Genomic DNA, 24,315 nt, shown 5'->3' on the forward strand with positions numbered 1-24,315 from the left:
TCTAATTTTGCATTTATGTTTGAATTATGATATAAGTATCATTCTTGACAGATACTTGTCTAAGACTTCCAATGCTGCAGACTGCACGCTCCTGTCAGGCAATTTATTTTGATGCTTTGTTATCCATAATATTTGACATTTTTCTTAATATCTTGCCTGATTATTACCTGTTTAGTTTGAATCTTCTGCATGTTCTGTCTTTCATCTGATCAGTAATTTATCTTCGGTCTCTTTGCAATTATCTTTTGCATATTTAAAGAAGGCTACTGTATCACCTCTCAAGCTTCTGTTCTTAAAGCTAAGCAATGCCTATACTTTTTCCTCATACATAATCTCTTTCAAAACAGACTTATGGTTTATCTTATTGTTTTATCATTTTGTCCACACCTTTTTTTCCATGTGCAGTGTCAGAACTTGAACAAAATATTCACTGAACTTTTATCAAAGCTAAGTGTAATATCATATTTCCAGCATATATTGTATTGGTTATTCTCCTGGCTAAAGGGGAAAATAAAGTTTATATCCTCTGTTGGAAATAGCATTCCATAGTATTTTGTGTTTATGTTCAGATGGAAATCAACCACATTCACATTTTGTTCTGAAGACTAATGATTTATCTAGTTCTGTAGTCTCTATTTACATAGTTAATTACTCTAGTTTAAATGTACAATTTCCCACTTGTCCTATTCTAGAGTTTCAACTCCTTCCCAGTTTAAAATTGCTTTGAGTTCTTGTCCAGACACTTTGTTTCCCAATTCTTCCCAGCAGCAGCTTGGTGTGTTCTGTAGGTGTAATGAACATACTCTCTGTCCTGTCACTTAGTTTATTAATGAAAATATTAATGGTAATGGAATCAGAGATGAACTCCAATTAAGTAAATATTTGCACTTTAATTTTCACTGTAAACCATTAATACTTCTGAGTAGTTTTACAACCAGTCATGTATTTGAGATCAGTTTTCCTGTACTGGCTTATGACTGCTCAAAGTTTCCCCAGTTTACTTACAAGAATGTCATGTGGGAGTGTGATGGCAAAATCCTTACTAAAGTCAAATTTTTCTTTTTTTTTTGTACAGCTCTGGTACCTTCTTAAAGAAGAAAATGAGGTCAGTTCAATACAAATTGTTCCTGACAAGTTCATGTTAGCTGTTACTCATCTAAGCTGTTTTCTTTAGGTGTCTATAGATTGTTCTCATTCATTTTCTAGGAATTAAGCTGAACACTCAATCTATAATTACCTCAGTCTTTTTTTTTTTTCCTCTCCTTTTTGAAAATAGGCATTAAGTTCACCCTCAACGAGCCATTTTTGTAAAACATTACGCCTTTTTTAGGGTGAACTGAACTCAAAATGCTCTGCAATAGAATAATTGGGAAATTCTACATATAAATCCACTACTTAAATGAAGAATAAGAAAATGACCAGTTTTTCTGCAGAACAGAATCTGAACACTCAAATGCAAACATTAAGAGATCTAAGAATACTTCATCCTTTTCTTTTAGCAGAGAGAATATATTTGATCCTGACAATCTAAAACATAGATTTTGTCTACATATTCTTTTTTCCTGTTCATACTATTCCTGTCTGAAATCTTCCCAGTGCGTCAGTGCTAGCAATTTCATTAGCTACATGATTGTGGTTTTCATTTTCCTGTAAACTCATGAAAACTAGCACTGAATACTGTGATTTTCTTGGTGTCATCTACTGATATCTTTCTCCTCTGATGATAGTGGAGCAATGATTTTCCTGGACTGCTACAACATCTGCGTAGATATTTGTTTTCGCTTGTGATTTCACCAGATAGTTTAATATTTTCCTTTGCCACGGCCTATCTAGTTTTGGCCTTGTATACCTAGTCTTTAGTTTTATTTGTCCTTAACAATCTGATCAAGTTACTTCTAGTTACTTCTAGTTACAAGTTACTTCAAGTTACAAGATTATTTCTTGGATGCTTTTTTCTTGATCTTGAGGTCAGTGATCATTTCATGGTCAAATTGTTCTCTTAGTGCCATTTTGATCTTCTCTTACCAGTGGAACAATTTGTACTCGTGTCCTCATTACTGTTCTTAAACTCCGGTTTCCTGAGACTTGCCTCTCAAATTTCTTTATCAATTCTCTAGGTTTAATAGGGTCTGTCTTCCTGCAATTTAGTAGTCCAATTTTGCTCCTTCAATTTTACTTCAAAAATGTTTTCTTGGTCTTCCATGTTCCTAAAGCCTGGGAATGTGAGCTATGTTTTTATTCTCAAATAACTTTTTCCTTCAAATAAGGTTCTTATTAATATTTCACTTATTTAATTTATCTTCTTTATAAAAAGACTGTAATCAGTGGACGACATGAATCTGTTGGAGACATTTTTTCCTTAGTAGTATTCTTTTCTAATAAATATTTAGATAGCTAAAATCGTTTATAACCTCCAACTACCATGCTGTGTATCATTTGACCAATTGCTCAACAAAAAGCCATGTCCTTACATCTTTAATAGTTCTGTTATGTACGTCCCCTCTTCCAATCTGATACTTATTTCCTCTTCTTCTCTAGTGCCATTCATTATTCTCTGACTTTCTTTCCCATTTCTTTTTGCTGTCATCTTCAGTTACCCAATTTTTGTATCATACTCCACTGAATCTGAAAAAATCAGCTTAGAAAGTAGTAGTATCACATTTCCACTTTAAAATCTAAAGCTATATCTGTGAGAAGTGAACTTTAGAGTGAGTTTCAAAAATGTTTTTCCAAAAAGTTAAAAATATTTGTACTTTACTCTGTTTTCCTATAATAATGCTTTTTAAAGTTTTTTTCTGTTGCATATCTCAAGTATAGGTCACTCTTGTACCACAGGTATTACAGCCAACACTAATTTGTGTTGCTAAACAGTACGTACAACCACATTGGTACAACTACTTGTGATGTAGTTAACTGACTTCATTTTAGAAACTACTGTTCATAAGAATTATTCATCTTGGGTGTAGAATACATAATGGATTTTCTTTCTGCAGTCTCAAAAGAGAAAGCATTGTTCTGCTGAACCACTGAAAGGTGAATGTAACATCCGTAAAAGTCACATCTTCAGGTTAATAGACTGTCTTTTGAACTGAGCACAGGACCAGGGAAATTCTACAAACACCCAAACCCTTTGAGCAGAATCTCTTCTCACTTCTATCCAATTTTCATAAGCAAGGGAACTTATGATATATGCTACCCTGTGAAAAAATTTTTCTTCAGAAGTTTACAGACAACAGGGCAACTCATTACACTATTGTACTTTTTCCACTGCAGAATTTTTTCCCTTTATATATACACTTGGAATTCCCCTTGCTGCAAACTATGACTGTTGCCTTTGTCCTTCTGCTGTGCATCTCTGAGAAGAGACTGGCCCTGTAAGCCATCCTAAGCCATAAAGACAGCAGTTAGACTCTTCCAAACCCTATTAGCTCTTTTTTTTTCTCTAGAATGAACAAACTCTTGTTGTACATCCTGAGTTCCACCTTTTGCTGCCTTAGTCATCTTCTGCCAGACTCTTTCCAACTGGTCAATGTCTGTAGGGTACTGGGGGCTTGAAACTGAGTATGATAATCCAGATGTGCCCTTACAAGTGCTGAGAAGGGGGAATAATAGTTTTCTTTGACCTACTTTTCCTAATGCACACCAGAATGCAGTTAGCCTTCTTCACCAAAACAGTACACTGCTGATTCCTCTTCAACTTGTCTGCCAAGACAAGCTCCACAAGTCCTTTTTTTTTTAAAAAAAAAAAACAACTAGTCTCCAGCTTCAGTTAATGCATCTCAAGTACCTTTACATTTGCCTTTGTTGGACTTTATGTAGTTTCTGCCAGCCCATTCTTCCAGTTTGTCAAGGTGTCTCTGAATTTTTACCCTTCCAAATATATCATCTGCAAACTTGCTCTTCTCTTCATCGCCTAGGTCACTGTGCCATTCACCTTCACCCAGAGTCCTGTAGTAACACTTGATCCTATCAAGGACTTTCTAGGGAGAATTATTTCCTATAAGAGCATCCAGGCCACTCCTTGTAGACTATTCTGAAGCTCTTTAACCAGTCTAGATGAAGTGCTCTGTTTTCCATACACTAACAAAATTATCATTGGAAGACAGAGGAAGAGAAAGACTACATTTGAATAGCAGCAGATATCATCCAGCAGCTATGGGAGCAGAGCTCTGATATCTGCTTAGATATGTGTTAAAATATTGTGTATATATAATTAAACCTGTATTCAGATTTTAGATACTGCTAGCGTAAGACTTCTGTTCAAAGTTCCAGGTATAGACACAATCAACTCCTGTGCTAAAGTGATGAAACCCTACTGAGACTCACAATTCAACTGAGGATGTGGCTGTAAAAGTGAATCTATAATAACTCAGTGGGGATTTATTTTTTTTTTTCTTTCTAGCTCATGTAGTTTATATTTCCAGGAATTCGTTTTTACTGATGTATTATACAATCTAGAAATGTTCGTTAATTTCAGGAAAGATTGGAATGAAGGTTAACATATTTCACATGAATGTACTGTAGAGAATTATTATGATTATTAAAAAGTATTCATCCAGGCAAAGTATTCCTCACCTGTGAACCTAAATTTGTAAAACTGTTCATTTAAAATCTGGGGGAAATTAAGAGAAATAATATATTGGCTCAAAATGTGCATATTCTGGAATCTATTTAACTATTTTATATACTTTTACAAGAATAAACTCATTAAATGTTATTCCTTTTGTTGCAAAGTTCTAAAGCTTACTTGCAGTTGACATCATTACTTTGATAACATAAAAATATTCTGGTTCAAAAGTAGTCTCAAGAAAAAGCACATTACACTCACTGAAAAATCCATTCTGTCAGTCAACACAGATTGTTTAATCTCAACTGAAAGAAGAGGGGAGAGAAAAGTCTTTATTTTATCTTATGATTACTTTGCCTTAACTCTCTGCCCTAAAGCAAAAAAAAAAAAATTCAAAGAAAGGCAATGAAAAATAACAGTGAAAATGAATCACCAAATGAGTTAGAGAGTAATCACTGCTGGAAGAACAGAAACTGATAAAGGTAATAACATTTCACTGTCTTCCTAAAAGAACCTGAAATTAACTGGTAAATACTAAACTCAATCCAAAAGATAAATCTATGATTAAAAATATAGCTACTCTTCCATTCAGAAATGTTAGTTTCTGCAGAACAGCATTACATATGGCTGAAATAAGTAATTTCAGAACGTTACATACCAGGAATGCAGAAGCAGAAAAATTCCACTCAAAACCAGTATGACTGGCTGCACTTAGATAACAACACAGCGTACAATCTTGGCCCCACTGAAGTCAAAGGTATCATATCTATTCTTAGCATCAGCTCAAAATTCTTATGGAGGCTTTGACATCATGACTGACTCATATTACAGCTAATCAGTTGCTTGCTCTTCCTTGAAGGTTTGTCATGCCCAGTAGCTGGGGATTCTTGACCTCCTTAACCACAAACTTGGATTAACACCAAATTTATCATTGAGTTTCCTGTAATGAGACAGTATAACACACAGCAAGGTGGAGCACCAAGACACTGCTGGACAAATTGTAAACACTCTCTGTCCAACAGCTGGAATCCAAAGATGCTAGCTACACCTTCCTAAACATAAGATATTACTGTCCAATAAATATCACTACATGGTTGTTAATTGGCTAGAAAACAAATGTAAGTATTTGTCACCTGCACCATATACATCAATCATATATTTTGCCTCATGGATTCTTGGCTTGTTTACACCTACCATGGGAGGGAAGTGACCATTTGAATTAGTTCTGTGATGCTCTGAGTTCCAGCTGTGTTCAGCTGAATACTGGGATGTATTTATTATTATCTTCTCGACATTAATATCTCCTAAATACTTAATATGTAGCTGAGAGCTTCCCTGCAAATTATCATTTAAACTTTCATGATCAGTTATGCAGTTGACACCAGTCGGTTAGTGATGCACGCAAATATCTGTCTATACCTGAGAATAGCTACTTGAGTTTGTGAACCCATTCTACTTTTCAATATGGATATGAATTTCCATTTTTGTTCCACAAATTATATATCAAATCTATATGTACCACAAGTCTAACATTTCCAACATTTTGCATATGCAAATTGCTTGCTTGGCACACACAATATTCTAGCACTGTAAGGAGCATGGAGTAGTGTTTCTGTCCTAATTGCTGTGAACCTAATCAGCAAACCTGGCACAAAAATAACCCATAAGTGAAAATGTTGCATAATTACCTTTTTGTTTGATTATCTAGCTGCAGTTAATAACAAACAACCAAATATTAAAATTGTTAATTCAGTTTGTATAAGCCATGAAAATTGCAGTTAGTGGTAGTCCCAAAGTTTCTAAGCCTTTGGAAATTGTCTTTTTTGTCCGAAAAAAAAAGAGAATACCTTAATTAATGTGGTTTGGTTTTTTGTTTTTTTGGTTTTTTTTTCTGAAAATAAACTCTGCAGTAAGGCCTCATTAATGTAATGGTCACTCAGCTAGTTTAAAAGAGTATCTGGTGGAAAAAAAAGCCTGTTCTCATTCTTTTTGGGATACATCATAATTCCAAAAGAGTTCTAAAACTCATAATTCATCTTCTGATCTGGCTTTATTTTTTTCATTACTAACCCCTTAATCATTGTCTGTTTTGATTACTACTGAAATGAACATCTTTTAGATTCTCAATATATGTACATATGTACATACTTAATGTAATACTGTAACTAGACCAATCAAAGGATCTGCTCTGTAACAAATTATAATGACCAAATTATGCACCTTTTACTGTAACACAGTACAATCCTTTTAAGGATTATGCTGTACTATGCAGTGATTTCAGAATGGTGGAAGTATAGAATTACCTTAATCCAGAAAACACTTTGTCTCCAATATCACGATTCCAGTTATTTTATTTACCATATAATAATCCAGTTTAGCACAGGTCCCAAGAATTTTCAGACCTTGACTCTCACCTTAACAAAACTATTTCCTATTTTTCATACATTTTTATTCAGTTCTGTATAGTCTGTAGGATAATTCTTTTTTTAAAAAAACATAAACATTTCAACCATTGGATTTCAGTCTGAGTTTAGTGAAGTACAAGCTTCACTTACTCACTTCATCTTATGAAGTTCTGTAGTTTGTCATCAGATGTATAGTTTTGGATTTAGTAATCAAATGTGTTTCTATGTTTAGCTTTTAAAACAAAAATTATATTTTAACTAACATTTAGACCAAAATATCCTGCCCATACCATGGCCTGCTAAGGACATATGGGACTGAAAGTTGTAAAATGTCTTTTTGGAGACTTTTGAATGCACATCACACTTGCACCAACTTTCATAGGCCCGATTACTCATTTAGCTTCAGTCAGACTCCCTTAGGCTCACACCCACTTACTGACATGTAATTACATTTCATTTCACAGTATCTCTGATATGACTCCTGGAATCCAACTGTGTCAAAAGGTCTAACTCACAGACCAATTGTAAGAAATAATTCTGCCACCAAAAAGAAGGAACTAAAAAAAAAATGGTGTATGTAAATTACCGCTGAAGAAACACTCCTCTTTTCTGGACCCCCTAAGATTCAGCTTTGAGTGACTAACGCTCACAGCTGATCTCACACAAATTTGTGCCCTGAGAAGTTTTTCAGGTTATTTATATGATTTGCATTATCTTTTCCTTCTTCACACATGTTGTCTCTTCTTCCTTTTCATCCTCTTTTGCATTCCAACTCACAACATGTTACAAGACATAAAGTAAAGACTATTTGAGTTGAAAGAAATTGATGTGTCTTTGAGATTTAAGAGCATTTCATACTGAAATGCTGAAGCTATAAGCATCATGAAGCAGATGTGTTGATGTATACATGTGTGTTATATGGATGAGGGAAATAGGCAGATCATTGATGTAACAGGGTAACATTAGTTGTATGTTGCTGTTAGACAAAGGCAGACTTTCACCTATGATGATGAGTGAGGCCATTATTTAATGGACTACATGGTTCAGTAGTAACTAGGTTTCTTTTTAACTTTATCTAAAGTCACAATAATGCTTTTTTTCTTGTTCATGTGTATATCTTATTTTCATTACATTAAAAGTTCAGTTTCATTGATGTGTTAGTATGTTATGCTGTAGCTGTGGCATTGACATAAGAACCCAAGCAGGAACAAATTTCATAGTTCAAAGACATCCCACACCAGTATACTTTCCCCACTAGAGTGCTTGTGCTGCCAATTCTCAGTTCTTTACAAAGAAGTACAACAAATTTTGGATGCAACTCAGATATTAGAAATGTGATCCACATTCTTGATAGCTTCACATACATGATAAAAGTGAGCTCATAGTATTATTCAGAATCCAGCTATGGGATCAGCCTGCAGCTTCCCACTGAGAACCCTTTGTAGGTTCAATATATGATATTATTTTTCCTGGTGACATGCACTTAATATATTTTTCAAGGTGAGAAGGCGAATTCTTAGGAAATATTCTCTCAGGTGGCTGCATTTACCACCACTCAAAAGATTGTTTTAAACAAAATAGAAAATTCTTTAACTGTGTGGTTATCCAATTGCTTTTTCAATCACTATGTGTATATTGCTTAAGTAGAAGAAAGTGTAAATCAAGATTGATTCTAATTTGTAATGAAAGGTCACACTGGGGTGTCAGTCAGACTGTCTATCTTGTCTGTTTCAACTGTGACTTACACAGATATATGGACATATGGCTTCTCTGTTGTTCATCAAACATCCTTGAAAATATCATATTTATCTAAGCAGAGTAAAAGTCATGAAGTGTAACTCTACTATTACAACAGCAAATCTCTGGCCATATTGCATGGCTGACAAAGGCAATACTGCATCCCATTTTTTTATTGAACTGAAAAATCAAAGCCTTTATTGCTATGTAAGTCCATAGAAATAAAAATGCAGCTATTCCAATAGAACATGCAATATTTAGAGAGAGAAGAAAAATTAAATAAGGTCTTTTGTATCCTTAACATTAGAAATCAAGCAGCTGTCTAGACAATGAAACGGCACAGGGAACTGACAAAAATTAGAAATATTTTCTGTGAAAAATAAGTTGGAGCTAGTTATTGTAGAGGAATCAATTTTCACATTGACTCCAGTTTAGAAGTGATGTCAAATTAGTCATTACTTTGCTAAGTAATTAGGCAAAAGACCCCTGGCCAGTGCATTTCAGGGCTTTCTCCCGGGGGAAAAAACAAAACCAAAAACAAACAAACAAACAAAAACAAAAACAAAAACAAAAAACAAAAAAGGTGAACATGAATTAAAATAGTCCCACTAAGAACAGTTCTGGTGCCACAATAACCAGAGCAGTTTACCCAGTTTTCAACTAGAACTATAAAATGAAAAACTGTCTTGGAGCAGGTTTGAGATGGAAAATGTCTTGGGAGTTGGAGAATTTAATGTCTGGCAGGTAGGTAAATATGTGTAGCTGATCAAAATGACTACTAAAAAGGACTTTAGTATATGTCCAGATAAAGACATGGCTGTAGTATGCTATGGTTTCCTTCCAGTCCATGCACTTGATCAGAAAACATGATGTGCAGAGAGGATAATTTTGTCCCAGATATCACTCTGAGATAAGGTGGGATGCAGCTAAAGCATTCACCTGCACGCTGGACATGAGAAGCACTCATGGGTTGCCTCGTTTAGCTGTAGCCATGGTTTACTATTTATAGAAAGAGAGAGATAAGAATGATTTAGTGTGGGGAATATCATTAGAGTCTCTAAATGAGATGTAACGAAGAGAGACATATAATAGTTAGAACTTCTGAGAATGTCTTTTTACTGTCCTGCAGAACAATTTTCAAAGGTCGATGGAGAACACATTACATGACCTAATAGACATCTTCTGTATCTGTTGCCTTAAGAGGCATGAGACAAAATAGGTTTTTTCCTAAAAATGATGCCCAGTTCATTCATGAAGGGTTATATGATACTAAGGATTCATGCTAAAGTTAGTGTCTGTAATTTGAAACAATTCTGAAAAGTAGGGTTTTTTGTCCCTATGTTTCCACTAAGCTGTATACTTATACTAAAACTTGCTCTTCTTGATTAGCAGAGTTTGATAACCTTCTGTGTATACAGTCTGATACAATTACTCCCATATGCATTTTTACCAAATGACATACTACTTTAACTATTTTTATTTATATGGTACACTAAGTGTGTATAGTTTCTGGGATATTAAGGAGAAAACTTAGAAGGTCTTTAAGCTCATTTTAGGGTTCTCAAAAGGGGTGATAAAAATATTAAGAGCTTGGGACTATGGTAAATTCCATCCCTTATTTTCAGATCTAGAAAGGATATCTGAAAGTATAGATTAATACTTTCAGAAGTGCATGGTAGTGATAGGACAAGGGTATTGATTTTAAACTGAAAGAGAGTAGAGTTAGATTAAATATAAGGAAGAAATTATTTACTGGAGGGTAGTGAGACACTGGAACAGGTTGCCTGGAGAGATGGTTGATGCCCCATCCCTGGAAACATTCAAGGCCAGGTTGGATGGGGCTTTGAGTGACCTGGTCTAGCGGAATGTGTCCCTGCCCATGGCAGAGGAAATGGAACTAGATGATCTTTAGCGTGCCTTTGAACCCAAGCCATTCTATGAGTCTATGAAAAAAACCCTCAGGTATAGTCTACATCTTTGTGCCTTGATTTGGGAAACAATTTAAGTGGGAAGGAAGTACCAAAGATCATCAGGTCCAACCTTCTGCTCAGAATTGGGTCAGCTCTAGAGTACCTTTCCCTGCAAGAGAGAAAATATGCTCAAGTGACTCTTGACAGTGTACGGGAGTAGCTGATACAAAGTGAATGAAAGTAATAACAAAAAGCTGATCTGTTGGTGTGGAGATCATATGCATAATGGGGATGAGCTGTCGCTACATGTTCAGCAGAAGATCTTCAAAAGGAAGATCCCATTTTAATTTATTTGGCAAAAAAAAATGAGCTATAGACAACTGATCTTATCTTATGTCTTACAACTTCAAATTTCCAGTCAGTTCAAGTTATCTAAGATTAAATTCAGTTGCAGTTCTACACCAATTTATTGAAATTACTAAATACAACACCAAAGTGAGTTTCCAGTTGTGTTACATCAAAATTCATTGTCAGGAAATGTTGAGACAGGTATTTGTAAAACCACAGGAGACACACCTATTTGCCTCAAGATTTTTCTTGCTTTCTTTTTTCCACATCTTTCCCTCTGCAGAAGATATGTAAACAATCTTTTACATAGATATATTTCTTTAATTACCAGATTTTTTTGTTGTTGTTTATTTTCTGAACTCTTTTTGGAACTGTAAAAATAACTGGAAAAACTTTTTTTTGCCATTGTATAAAATATGATGTAAATAAATTGTGGCATAATCAAGGGACTGACTGTAAATGTGACAGTCACCCAGGAACCACATGATGACTCACAATCACTGTAGCTGCAGAGATACACAGCACTGGTAGTTTGCTTAAAGTTAACCTAGTTTCCCTGTCATTTTCATCAGACTTGGCTGATGACTTAAAAAATAGTCCTTGGGAAACAATACAAACTAGGAAGAGAAAAGGGGAAACACTAAAAATGGCCAAAGCTGTTTGTCATGTAGTAACAGGGACACTATGAACTAGAACTGTCATGTAGAAGAGGTGCCGTTTGGAGCGAGTGCTCTCTGTGAGTGTTCTACATTCATTGGCAAAGCGTAAAGTTTTCCTTAATGTCAGTTGCACAAACATGTTGGCAGGGTATCATGGCTATCCTCAAGAAATAGTTAGGATTCCTCAGTTTTATGTATGAGCCTTAAAAGACTTTTGGGCTTCATGCTTTTCCTTTAAAGCTGAACTACAAGGGAAGCTGAGAAATAATAGCTTTGATGTAGAAAGCGCAGCTATAGCCCAGCGGGCTGACAGTAATTTTCTAGTATTGTACTCTATTTTTTGGTTATTTGTTTTTTAATCAATAAATTTGAAAAAAAAAAACAAACAAAACACAACCTTTGAATTTTTCATCTTCCTTTATTCGTTACAAGTACCTACAAAGGTTTTAAATAGTTTTACAATGATAAGTATGGATCTTCTGAATTGCAATCCCTGTTTATAATGCTACTTCTTTTACTGTTCTGGTACGATATTCTGGTGGGCTTAGCAAAGTTTACAGCATGTTGAAACTATTGTTTAAAAAAAACAAAACCAGTGCTGGAGTGTATCAGAGTATCTTGGTCAAGTTTCAGTTATTGAATTACCTTGAATGCTGTGATGAGCAAATACTATCTTAATACAGGCTACTTACTATATGTTTAATGGTAATCTAAAGAAAAATCTAAGCTGTGATCTCTGAATCTTTCCTGTTTAAAAGTAAAAAGTGAAGATTATTAAGAATTTAATGAAATCTAAATGGCAGTTGCCTGTTTTCACTAGAAATTTTGTACCTGAATTCACTTGTTAGACACATATTCTTCCAGAAAAATTATGAACAACCAGTTTTTGAAATACTTCCTAAACTGGACTCTCAAAGTGCTCTAAAATTCTAAAAATTCATGCTCAGAATAGGGTGCTATTTTCAACACGCAGGAATGCTGCTATTCAAAAAGAGCTCATAAAATTGATCCAAATTTTATCAATCCATAGATCTCTAAAGGACTGTTCAATACTACTCATCATAGGCAATGTATGAATCTACTTTTCTTTAAAAATTGTTTCTTTCACACAATACATCTTAAATGAACAGTATTTCTTTGATATAAAAACTGCAGGAGATATCATAAACACAAAATATAGCACAAGTCATGATCAAACATTTATTAGAAGTGGAACAAATGTGACACATGCCATGGAAGTGTGCTCTCAGATGGCCTGTTCTATTTTTAGATTTGAGAAAATACTAAGTACTACATCGCTTTGTTTACTTCATTAGGTTTTGGTTGCCGATCTGTGACACATTCAGATTCAATTAAACACCAGGAATTGCATTAGCTAGACAGCTGGGACATTTCTGGAACAAAAGCTTCCATGTGAAAAAGAGATTCTTAATAAAATGAAATTACTACAAACCAATGAAATTATAGTGCTTTACATATAGTGCTTTTCATCTACATTTTTTATGTTTTTATACTCATTTACACTTTCAATCTCTAATTTTATCTATAATAAGTGCAAAATATCAAAATCAGATAAAGTTTTATCTTTAACTCCTGCCACTTGTCAAATTGTTAAAACTTAAAAAACCAAGCACAGTCAGGATGCTTACTGATAATTACTTGTTCTTGAATCTGAATCTTACTGTATTTCCACTATAAGCTAGTCCTTCTTGAGAAATCATTGGAACTCAATACCAGTTAAATTATGAAGGCATCTAAGGAGCACATAAAGTATGCTAATTTACCAAGGAAAACTAAATTAGGCAATTAAAACTATTAAGTGAAATGCTGTTCAACAACTGTTAGGGTCACCTTTCTTCACAGATTTTCTTTCAATTTAATGATTCAGTAAGACAATCAACTCTTTCATACCAGTGTGATGGGTTACAAAAAATATTTCATACCATTAAAACCATGAAAATAGGCTTTAAATAATGCATTCTGGCAGCTCAACATACTTTTCAGCATGTTGAGAACACTTGTTTTGCTGAAAATAAGCTTGCAGCACTGAGAGAGTGGCCTAGCTTTTCTGTATCTGTCAGAATTCTGCACTTTTCACGAAACCATGAAGAAGACTGATACAATGTGCTTTAAATCTGGCATCAGTAAATAATCTAAAAAAGCCTCTGTCTCTTTCTGGATGTGACAAGCTGATATGTCCTCAGCTGTTGCCAAGAATATTGCTAAATTTTACCTCATAAGCCCAGCTGCAACCATCATTCTGGTGACAGTACTTTTAGCTAAAAATGCGGTGTCCATTTTCTCATCCTGGTCTGTGGGTTTTTTATTGGAAAAATGTCATTAATTACTTTGCTATCATGATAACTATGTGCTTTATTTTGCTTTCTAATGTAACAGCCAGGAGTCAGATAATTGTCACTGATACAAGGCCTAGAGGATGGAAATGAGACCTCTAAGAGCCAGTGAAGCACTATCAGAAGGGGTAATGGTACAAATAGGAAGTTCCCTTCCAGAATAATAACGAGTATATCGTTATAAGCAGGATGCATCATATAGAATGAAAGAAAAACAAAACAAAACAAAACAAAAAAACCACACAAGGTAAAGCATGCTTGTTTTCGTTTTAAGAAGGCATGATGAGTCAATTCCAAATGCAAAAATGAAGTTAGCTCCAATAAAAATAGATAAAGTTGTTTTTTTTCTGTGGGAGGTTGCCACCTGGATTTCAGTAATGGTAGTTATGAGTGCTTGCTTTAAGTATAGAAACCAGAGGACGTAATTTGTAAGCCAAGAAAATGAATGCATTCTCTAAGCAATGTTATAGACTGTTCACTTTTCAAGCGTGTTCATTAAGGTGTTTTATTCACAAAATCGTAACTAAAAAGCCATTGTGAAACTCACACAGCTGTACACAGAAAACAAGAACAGATTTCAAAGCAAGCACCTTTTTGTCATGCAAGAGGCAGTCTAACACAGTGGCACTGCCTTTCACAACCATATACAATGATGAACAAAGGTTTTATCTGTAGAAAGTATTAATGCCTATAGGAAAGTGCAGTACAAACATACAAAAGCTATAATAGTACTCCATTGAAGGAATGAGTTCATTATGCTCTGCTCTCTGGAGGTATATTTCAGGTTTACCCCCACCAAGTATCTCAATGGTCCTTGACTCTTCTCAGATGAATTGCCAGATTTTAAAAATGTTTTCCTGATATCTTTCCAGCTAGTAGAAAACGCAGTTCTTATTTTTCACAACCCTGTCTTCTGCGTAGCAGGACTGCTCAATCAGCATTATTTAGATTTTCAAAGTTTTAAAAATATGAAACTACAACCTTCTGAAGAAGTAGCAGTATCTCTTAGCAAAAATACTATTATATGTTTTGAACAAAAATAAAATAGTTTATTTTCTTTGTTTAAAGGTCAGCTTATAGCCATTTCAAAACAAAATATTTTGTCAAATACATTCAAATAAAAAACCGTAACATCTCTGAAATGTTTAGTTCATTTCTGGAGGCCGAACTATCTGACTTCCACTTTACTCTTCCTTGTATCCTGTTCATAAAATCATTTTCGCTTGCACTCTGTTAAGTTTAGTTATGTAGAGGATTGAGACACAAAATTATACTAACTGAAGAGAGATCATCAAATCAAGAAAATCCAATATAAACTTATTTCTGACCTTTCTGTCTCTCTCTAAGCTTTCAATACATCTTTCTCTGAAACCATTGAGTGCATTCTTAGAAAGAATTGGAAGAGAAAACGGAATGTTAAGAATTATTGATAGACAAATAACGAATGTAATTATGCCACAGTGCGGATATTGTGTAGAATTCCTGGTCAACCCATCTCAAAAAACTTTTTACTAGAACTGGAAAAGCTTTGGAGAAGGGCAGCAAGGATGCCAAAAGCTGTAGGATGGCGAAAGTTGTAGGTCAGTCCCCATGGAAGGAATGACTAGGATTCATGAGTAAAGGAAAGAGACTACAAGAGACATATAACAACCGTGACATCTGCAAAATGGTAAGTGGCACGGCAAGGGCAAAGAGGAAGTATTTGTTCATTCTCTTCCAAGATATGAACTAGAAGGCATTCATAGGAGCTAACAACATACATGCAGTTTAAAGAAAACAATAGGAACTTTTTCATCTATTAAGTAGGTAAACTGAGGGTCTCCTTGCCACAGAAGGCTGTGAATATTAAACCTTTACAAGGTTCAAGTGGAAACCAGATAAACTTGTAGAAGAGAAATCTGTTGAGATTTCTTTCAACAAAACCGTCAGCTCAGGCAAACCATCAGCTGCACACTGCCGGAGGTTGGAAGAGTATTTAGGACCAGGATCAGTACATTTTTAATCTGTTCTTAGAGTCTTTGTTAGAGACAAAGACTTACCCACTGCCAAAGTTGATAATAATCTTCCTCTGACTCGTTATAGCTATTCTTAGAATCGTGCTCACCTCTCATTGCCAACAGCAGCACCAACATACATGTGATGTAATACAGACGACCTTCAGATTATCGTGAAAGTCTAAATGATACACAGAGAACTGAAACACAAAAGATTGATGTCAGAGGAATTTCCTTTGCTCCTTAGCCAATCGTGTAACAACCAACATAACTGGTCGCAACATCAGCTTATGAGTGAGAAGAGAGGAAAGAACATCTGCAAAGTGACTATAGCACTTAAATGTTCTCTATAAGCAGTTTTCCACTGACAGCCCTTCATAAGAAATACTCATTAAATCAGGGCCATGAAGCTGGGGTGCCACTGAGTTCCTGAGGTTATTTGCTTTCCACTGTGCCTCAATAGAGCTGACAAGAGTAAAACCCAGAACCATCCAAAATAGACTGCCTGTGCCTATCCACAAGAGAAAACCTAAATGCTGTTCTAGTTTAAATATTCTATTTCAATAGTCTGTGTTGTGTGACATGATGCCTGAATATAAGGCTAGACTGATGTCAATGCAAACCGAAATTTCTGTTAAGGTGGGTAGGTACACAAGCTGTTCCTCCTAGTGTCACAGAGGTGTATGTTTTCTCCTTCAGACAAAATATTTTTCCTATTTATCCAAAACATTAAAGGAGGTTCATCAAATTATATATGAACTATTTGCATAAATTGCTGACTCTATACTTTTTTTGAATAATTGTTAAAATGTAGTTTGCTTACCAAATCTTCAGGAAATTGTTAACACTTTGCTATCAAGGGTCATCTATTATTTGTTCCTTTATTTTTTCTTTCCCTTTTTCTTTTCTTTCCTTTTGTACATTTACCACTTATCAAGGCATTTTAAATTATAATCTCATCTCCTTTCCACTTCTTGCAGCCGGGCTGGACTGAGTCGGGCCCAGTCAGCTGCCTGGAGAGAGGCCAGAGGGTGAGGCCTGCAAGGCCCATGAGGCCTGCGCCTCCCCCTCTGCGCCTCTGCCCCCGCTCAGCTTCTTCACATCTTCTCTTCTCTCTTTTTTTTCTGTTTTCCCATTCTTAAATACGTTATCGCAGAGGCGTTATCACGGAACATTCTGCTACCAATCAGCTCGGCCTTGGCCAGCAGCGGGTCTGCTCTTGGCCCGGCCGAGTCCACTGAACAAAGGGGAGCGACTTCTAGCAGTTTCCTACAGAAGCTACCACCTTAGGCTCCCCCTCACTAACAAAACCACAACAAGAGGCATTCAATTGCTCTAGCATAACATCTGTGGCAGCATTAAACATCCGTTTTTTACAATCATGGCAACTCTGGCAATGTCAGAGTTCACAAGAAAATAGTAGCAATGAACATCAATATAACAGAGACATTCTACAAGTAAGTATTTCTTTTATATGAAGGGAGATTAAAATTGCAAACAGACATCCATATGAGGTCAGTTCTTCACTTTCTGATGTTTCACAAAGATCAATGAATTTGACATCTGTCAAATAAAAATAATGCTATTATTGACACTGCTGGGTAAACCAGGATTTCTTATTAGTCATCTACCTGGAAATGATGTTGACTCATTCAGTCAGTGGCTATCAAACTATGCTTAGCCCAACAATCTCCACTTCCCTCAAGGCTTGGTTGTTTTGATTTGTTTTGTTTTGTTTTTGTAAGAGTTTGCTCATTGTTTCCATATTTATTCCAATAATAGTGATATTGTAGAATGTTTTTCTTTCAGGTTACATTACTGGACTTCTTACTGGTAGGATTTTTAAACTTACTTTGAGCTCAATTCCTGCTTCAGTCAAGTAAGTCTATAAAATATCCTTTCATCTGTAAGTTGATTCTACACAATTGGTCAGAAGCATTGTGCAACAGTTTTTGTAGGCATAGTTTGAATAACCCAAATCATCAGTGCTTATTGTATATTTTAAGAACTCTCCTAATAGTATTCATAAGGTTGCCTTTCAAGAACATTTATCAAAAAACCCAGGATTGTATGGCCATCACATGTGTGAATATATTGACACCCAGAAGAGAGAAAATAATCTGTGCAACAATTAAAAATTCATAACAAGTCCAATAGTTGAAACAGTAGCATTGTCAAACTTAACCACAAGTTGTTATTGCCTGCTGGGAATAAACAAGTTTCAAAATCAAAAGACGTCACCACTCCAAGAAGTCTAGAAGCCCCTAATCAGACACAAAAATTAGTAAAGGACTAAAGAGTTTCTTTTCCATGTGGCCTGTTTTAGTGATGAGTACAATAGGTTATAGCTATTTTCTCCTAATCAGAAAACCTCAAAGTTCAGCTTTCTTTAAGGAAAGATGAAAGGTAGCTTAGTGCTTAGCATTATTGGTGAATATCTTAGTGGAAAAAAAAAAAAGGATAAAGCACATGTTAAGCAAGCATGGACTTGGATGGTAACAGAGAGCTGACATGGAGAAGTACTGCTCAGAATGAAAAAAAAATGTAAGGTATCCTGTCTCAACACATGAGCTATGTGCCCAGAAAGCTTCAGTTCTAGATGTGGACCCCCTTAGCCTTTCAGCCTCACTATTTAGAGATGCTGGGCCTTTGGAAATTACAGTTCTGCCCTATTGGAAAAAAAAAAATACTGATTTCTTTTCTGTAGCAGAGAAATGGTCAAAAGAAAATACACTTTACTTAACTGGCAAGGGTATGCAATATTTCAGCACTTGAAGTACACAGAAATTTGATATCCTGTGAGGGAAGACATGATACATTATCATTTCAAATTATCATCACTAATGATTATCGCTAACAACCTGCCACTGAGAGAATTCTTTGTTTATTACAGCTGAATTATATAGTTCATGCACTAATATGCAAACTCTGATGACTAATTTTTTTTTTCTCCTTGATGTTCACATAAAATTTTGTTCTCTCTCATGGTTGAAATCCATCCTATTCTTAAAGCTGGAATAGGTAGGACAAAACAAAGATTATATTCTCATCTTTCTAAGTGAAAACAAGGGCAGGTAGAATTGAGAGTTCCTGAAACTCCTAGATTTCTCTATTCCATTATGAGAATTAAAAAAATCCAAGCAACTGACCCAATAAACAAAAATATTATGTTCAGACTACAAATACACGGGACAGTGAGTAGGTCACTCTGATTTTTAAACACCTTTGTTTTCCATTTTTGCCCAGTCAGCATGCGAGCTGGAACTCCGTAACCGTAAGACAACTATAGCACAGGGCAGATAGTGTGTGGTTAAGCCAAGAGATGAGTTTCACAGAAATGCACTGGTGGAAAAAAGCTACCTGGGACTAATCCACAAGAGAACTACTTTCATTGAGACAGTTTGATTTTATTTTAGTTATGAATACATTTAAAGGTTCTTCTGCTCCCTATTTTTGAGGTACCAGTGTGAAGAGGAACTGTTTAAGTTTAGTGGGTTTGGCACAGCTACTCTGTGTGTGGCAGTGCCATGCCAAGCCTGCTCCAGAAGGGGTCATTTGCACATAATGTTAGAAGGCTCCTTTCCTCCAAAGGATGGATTTGGAAGGAAAAGAGGCTCCATAATCACCACAGGTTTCCACATTTAATTGATTTATGCTGGAAATGTCTTACACATTGTGTGCAACCTGAGAATTTAATGGCACATTCCAATTCTCCTTCCTTCTTTCAGGTTCAGTGTTGCCAAACCTCGCATCAGTTCCAAGCACCTCAGCACAAGAAGCATCTATAGAGACACAGAAAAATGTCACAAGATAAATAATAGACTCAGAAAATGTCAGCAATCATCATCTTCACAGAAACTATCATGCAGGATAGGATAATGCCATCAGACTCAGGTCATTTTACTACTATGCATTTTAACATGGTGGTCTATCCCAGAACATTTACATCAAGCATGTCAGTCCCAGGCAATGAGAAGGAAGTATTAAAAAAAAGAAATAAAAAAGCACTCACTTTAAAAACTTGAAGAAAAATCACAAATCCAGATACAATTGGATTGTAATTTGCAATAGTGTCTCCAGTGCTCATTTCCCCTCAGAATCTTCACTAACTTTAATAGTAATTTGCTTTAGCTTAGGGAACTGTCCCTACCAAATTATTTTGGGACTGATTCTGTTTAACTGGGTTAATATGGATTCAAAATCCACAGTCATAAAGGTATTTAAGCAACTGATACTGTAGCAGAAATGTTGGTACCCGAATAAGCAACTGTAATGAGTATTTCAAATACATTGTGTTCCCTGATTAATTACACATTTTACAAAAATACTACATCTCCAAAAAATGAAAGATCAAACTCTCTTGGGAGAAAGGAGGAGAGAATAACACATGGAGAATTCAGCATTAAGTTGTCAGATGAGTCTTCACATCCTGGCACAGGAAATTTCTCACAAAGCTGTGACCATCATTTCAATAGCATGCATAATGCTTTGCTCTAACAGATCGCTAAAAACTCCAGTACAGAGAATGCAGTTTGCACCAGGAGCTTGATGAATATTATGTTAAAGGATGCAAGTTATTGCCATGTGTACTCAAATTTATTAAGTCACAATCTATAACCATGAGACAGTTTCACGGAGCCTTTGTTTCATGACAAGAGAAAAAAAAGACATTAGTGCTCTTCTACAAGAGGTAAGAGAGATGAAGTCATTAGCACTTGTCAATGGAGTGATTTAGTAACAAGTTTGCATCCTCTTTAATTATAAAGTTCACAGAAATATCACATTACCTGAAAACCAAAAGACAAAATCCCTCCTAATATAGGTCTACTGAGAGCCATTTCTATGGATAATTTGACCCTAAATTCTCAGCTCCACTGACTACAACAAGCTGCCTAATTCATTCAATTATTTTAAATTAATAGTTATTACTTTCCCAAAAAAAAAAACAAACAAACAAACAAGTAAGTGCTGCAAGAATTTTCACAAGATCAGTTCCCACCCAGGAAAGTCAGAATAGGCATTTAATCCCACCTTGACCATTTAGACCTTAGTACAATTCCAGCAAGTGTATAGGAGCTGAAGAAATGCTAAAAGATGTACAGTGAGCATCTTTGCTCCAGGAGAGGGAAGGGGAAAAACCAGCTGTGTGAGAGACGTGAAAGAGAAGCTTAGCTAATGTCTCCACAGAGCTCTAGGGAGACAAGTCAACCAAAGGGAAAATCTGAAGAAGTGAATTTCTTCCTGGGTTCAGAGATAAGAGTCTAAACTCTGAAGAGAAGATGTATTTTTATTTCATTAGTCTTTGAAACAAGTTGCTGCTCTTCTAATGTAGCTGCACTATCTTTTTATAGCTTGTTCTGATCACACAGCCTGCAGATAGATGTTAGTTTAGCTTTTACCTGCTGGATGAGAAAATTCAAGCGGGGAACAGTTCAAACAAGTGCAGGACAGGGTACCCTCTGCAAGCTCAGATGAACTACTGAAAATAGGAAAGATACCATTGGCTTTTACCATATTAATTGGCAAAAAAAATCAGTTTTTTTAGTTAGAAGGGAATTATCAAATATAGATGCATCATTGCATTGCCATGATAAAGGAAACAACGCAAATTGAGTAGTGTTACTTACTTTTTCAAAACATGTTAAGTATTATTTTTTATCATGTCCTGGCTACTCTGGACACTTAAGTGGCAAGTAGACAATGGAGTAAACATAAATATTTAAGCACTAATATCCCCCTCAAACTAGAAGAAATGTTTGAAATTCTTGATTCTTGAGGAACCTGAAGCCCATTCCTCCTTCCTTACTTGCTTTTTATTTAGATCAGTTGTAGCAACTTTGACAACTCAATATTTGTTAATCCTAAGGACAGCAAAAGCATTGTTGTTCCAAATTAGAAAAGGAATTAATGGGTAACGATATTATCAAATACGTGAAAACCTGTAGATACTGATCTTAAAATAGTACTCAGTATATCGAATGTGTTGTCTTATACATAAACTACAATTCACTTTGTTTTAAAACATATATACACTGTCTTTCTCTTTCCAGAATAAATATACATTTTATTATTGTTGGTGGTTTGGGGTTGTTTTTTTGTTGTTGTTGTTGTTGTTTGGGTTTTTTTTAATACACTGCAGCTGGTAAATTCTAATTAAATAAACCAGAGCTTGGAATTAAGATCTGAGTGTGTCATAATGTCCTTAATCCATGCTGGATGCAAAATTAAGGCAAATACTTCCACTGCGATATTCTATGGTTGTTTATAGAGAACTGCAAATCCACACACAACTACAGAAAGCAGAGATAATGGAAGTCAGCACTTGCAAAGGCTTTACAGTATAAAGAACTAGATTCTCCAACCTTATTACATCTATGCTCAGGAAAGACAGCGTCTCCTTGTCTGTATGATCCTGATAAGACCTCTGTCAAGGCTTTTGAAGTACATGCTTGTATGCAAGAAGACATGCAATGTTGCTGTGCTCCCCCACGGTACAAGAAATGGAAGAAGGGGACGGAATTGCAAAAGGCCTGGAGGGTCCTTTGGCTCCTATAGACCACTATGATGGTCAGGGCTGTACTTGGGCACAGGCAAAGGAGGCATTGCCAAGCATCAGCAATTAGGAGGCAGGCTCCACTGCCATGTTGACACATCAATTTTGTTTCAGCCAAAGCCTTGGAAAGCCAGATTAGAGCCTGATGCTGGGGCTGGGGCTGAGATTGTATGACTACTGCTAGATGAGGAGAGCTGGTAACCAGCTCTCACTGTTACTCTAACAGCAGCAAAAACAAGAAAGCAAAGTTTTCAGTACTCATCTCATCTCCTCCTCCACTTTCTTTTGCAAGAACTAGTTTCACCATGGCCACTGATCCTTTGGCTGGCAACACTCAGCTCTGCCTGTGTCATTTAAGACACTCTGAGCTGGTTCTGGTGGTCAGACTTGCAATGTGGTTGTGGAGGGATAAGTCAATTTTCTGCCCTGGATAGGTAAGACATGAAAATTACTCCCCTGTCTGCCAGGCACCATACGAGACTCTCAAGAAGACCTGTGCTTCAGAGGTGTGCTGGGAAAACCAGATCCCTGATACTCTGATAGAAAGCAGTGTCCCAACACTCCCATTCTTTCATTTCAAAATTAGGTGCTGTGAACGGGGAGCTGCAGACACTGGGACTTTATTGAGGGCAAAGCCTACATAGGCAGGCTTCTGTGACAGAGTTGTTTTTCATGCAGTATTTTAAGGAAGGTAAGTGCATTTAGCTCATTATTTTGACCAAAAGCTTAAATCTAGTCTGACACTATTAGTTTTCAGCACTGATTCACAGCTTCAAGGTGTGGAATCAGAGAATTGGGTATATTTAGACTGGAAAACCCATACACCATGCAGAAGTGCTGGTAAATTTTTTAATTTTTATGCTGTATTATGGTCATGGAGAGTTTTCTAGTGTTGATAGCTACCTACTATGACTACTGAATTTCCACTACACTGATGTATTTGTGTGCTTAAACTACAACAAAAACTAGGAGACAAGTACTACCATAATACTATCAACGTAGCTAAAACCTAATTTCCTAGATTTCTTTTTCAAATGCACGTATGTAGTCAGATACACACCACAGTGAATCCAGTTAGCATGAGGGATTTTCAAAGACTATCTGACCACCAAAAGAATCTCTTTCTCTGACAATTTTTGTTTATAGCTGAATTTTCTTGAGAAAAGTCTGTTCCTGATTCCTGCCAACTCCTTTCCCAGTACCTGGCTGAGATGTAGTAAGGGAAAGCAGTGTAGATTTTAAATTAACCTTGCTGCAGAGCTGCTCATAAATATCTAAAAAAACCCCATCTACATGCATGTTTAATTGTGTCACGTCTTCAACTCACAAAACTTACATGACTTTTAGTGATAAGATGTGTTACAAACATTTTTTAGTTCAATAATGTGAACAAGGCTTAAATTATTTGCATGAGTGCAGATGCTGAGATGAGCCCAGGGTAGGACCCATTTTAAAACATACCTTTCAGATTTCTGACAGAGTCCCTTGTATCCTCCAGTGTTGGAGTTCTGTGGCAGAACAGAATTATTTTGTGAAGTGTTCCTGCTAAGGTGAACTATACTGAACGCTGTGAGGCACTTATAATGCTGAAAACTACAGATAAACTCCTTCATTGATTATACATCTGTTCTGCAGTACCTGCAATGTATAAATATGGGCTGTTCAAAATCTCTTTCTAAATTATGGGGTGTAAAATTGACTTCAGCTAAACAATTTGTCCCCCTTTTTTTTCTGTCAAGGTTGCTATTTTTTCTTGTAAGAATTTTTTCTTTTGAAGCTGAACCAAAA

The sequence above is a fragment of the Chlamydotis macqueenii genome, chromosome 4, assembly GCF_036417535.1.
Source record: "Chlamydotis macqueenii isolate bChlMac1 chromosome 4, bChlMac1.mat, whole genome shotgun sequence".
In the NCBI taxonomy this organism is placed as follows: domain Eukaryota; kingdom Metazoa; phylum Chordata; class Aves; order Otidiformes; family Otididae; genus Chlamydotis; species Chlamydotis macqueenii.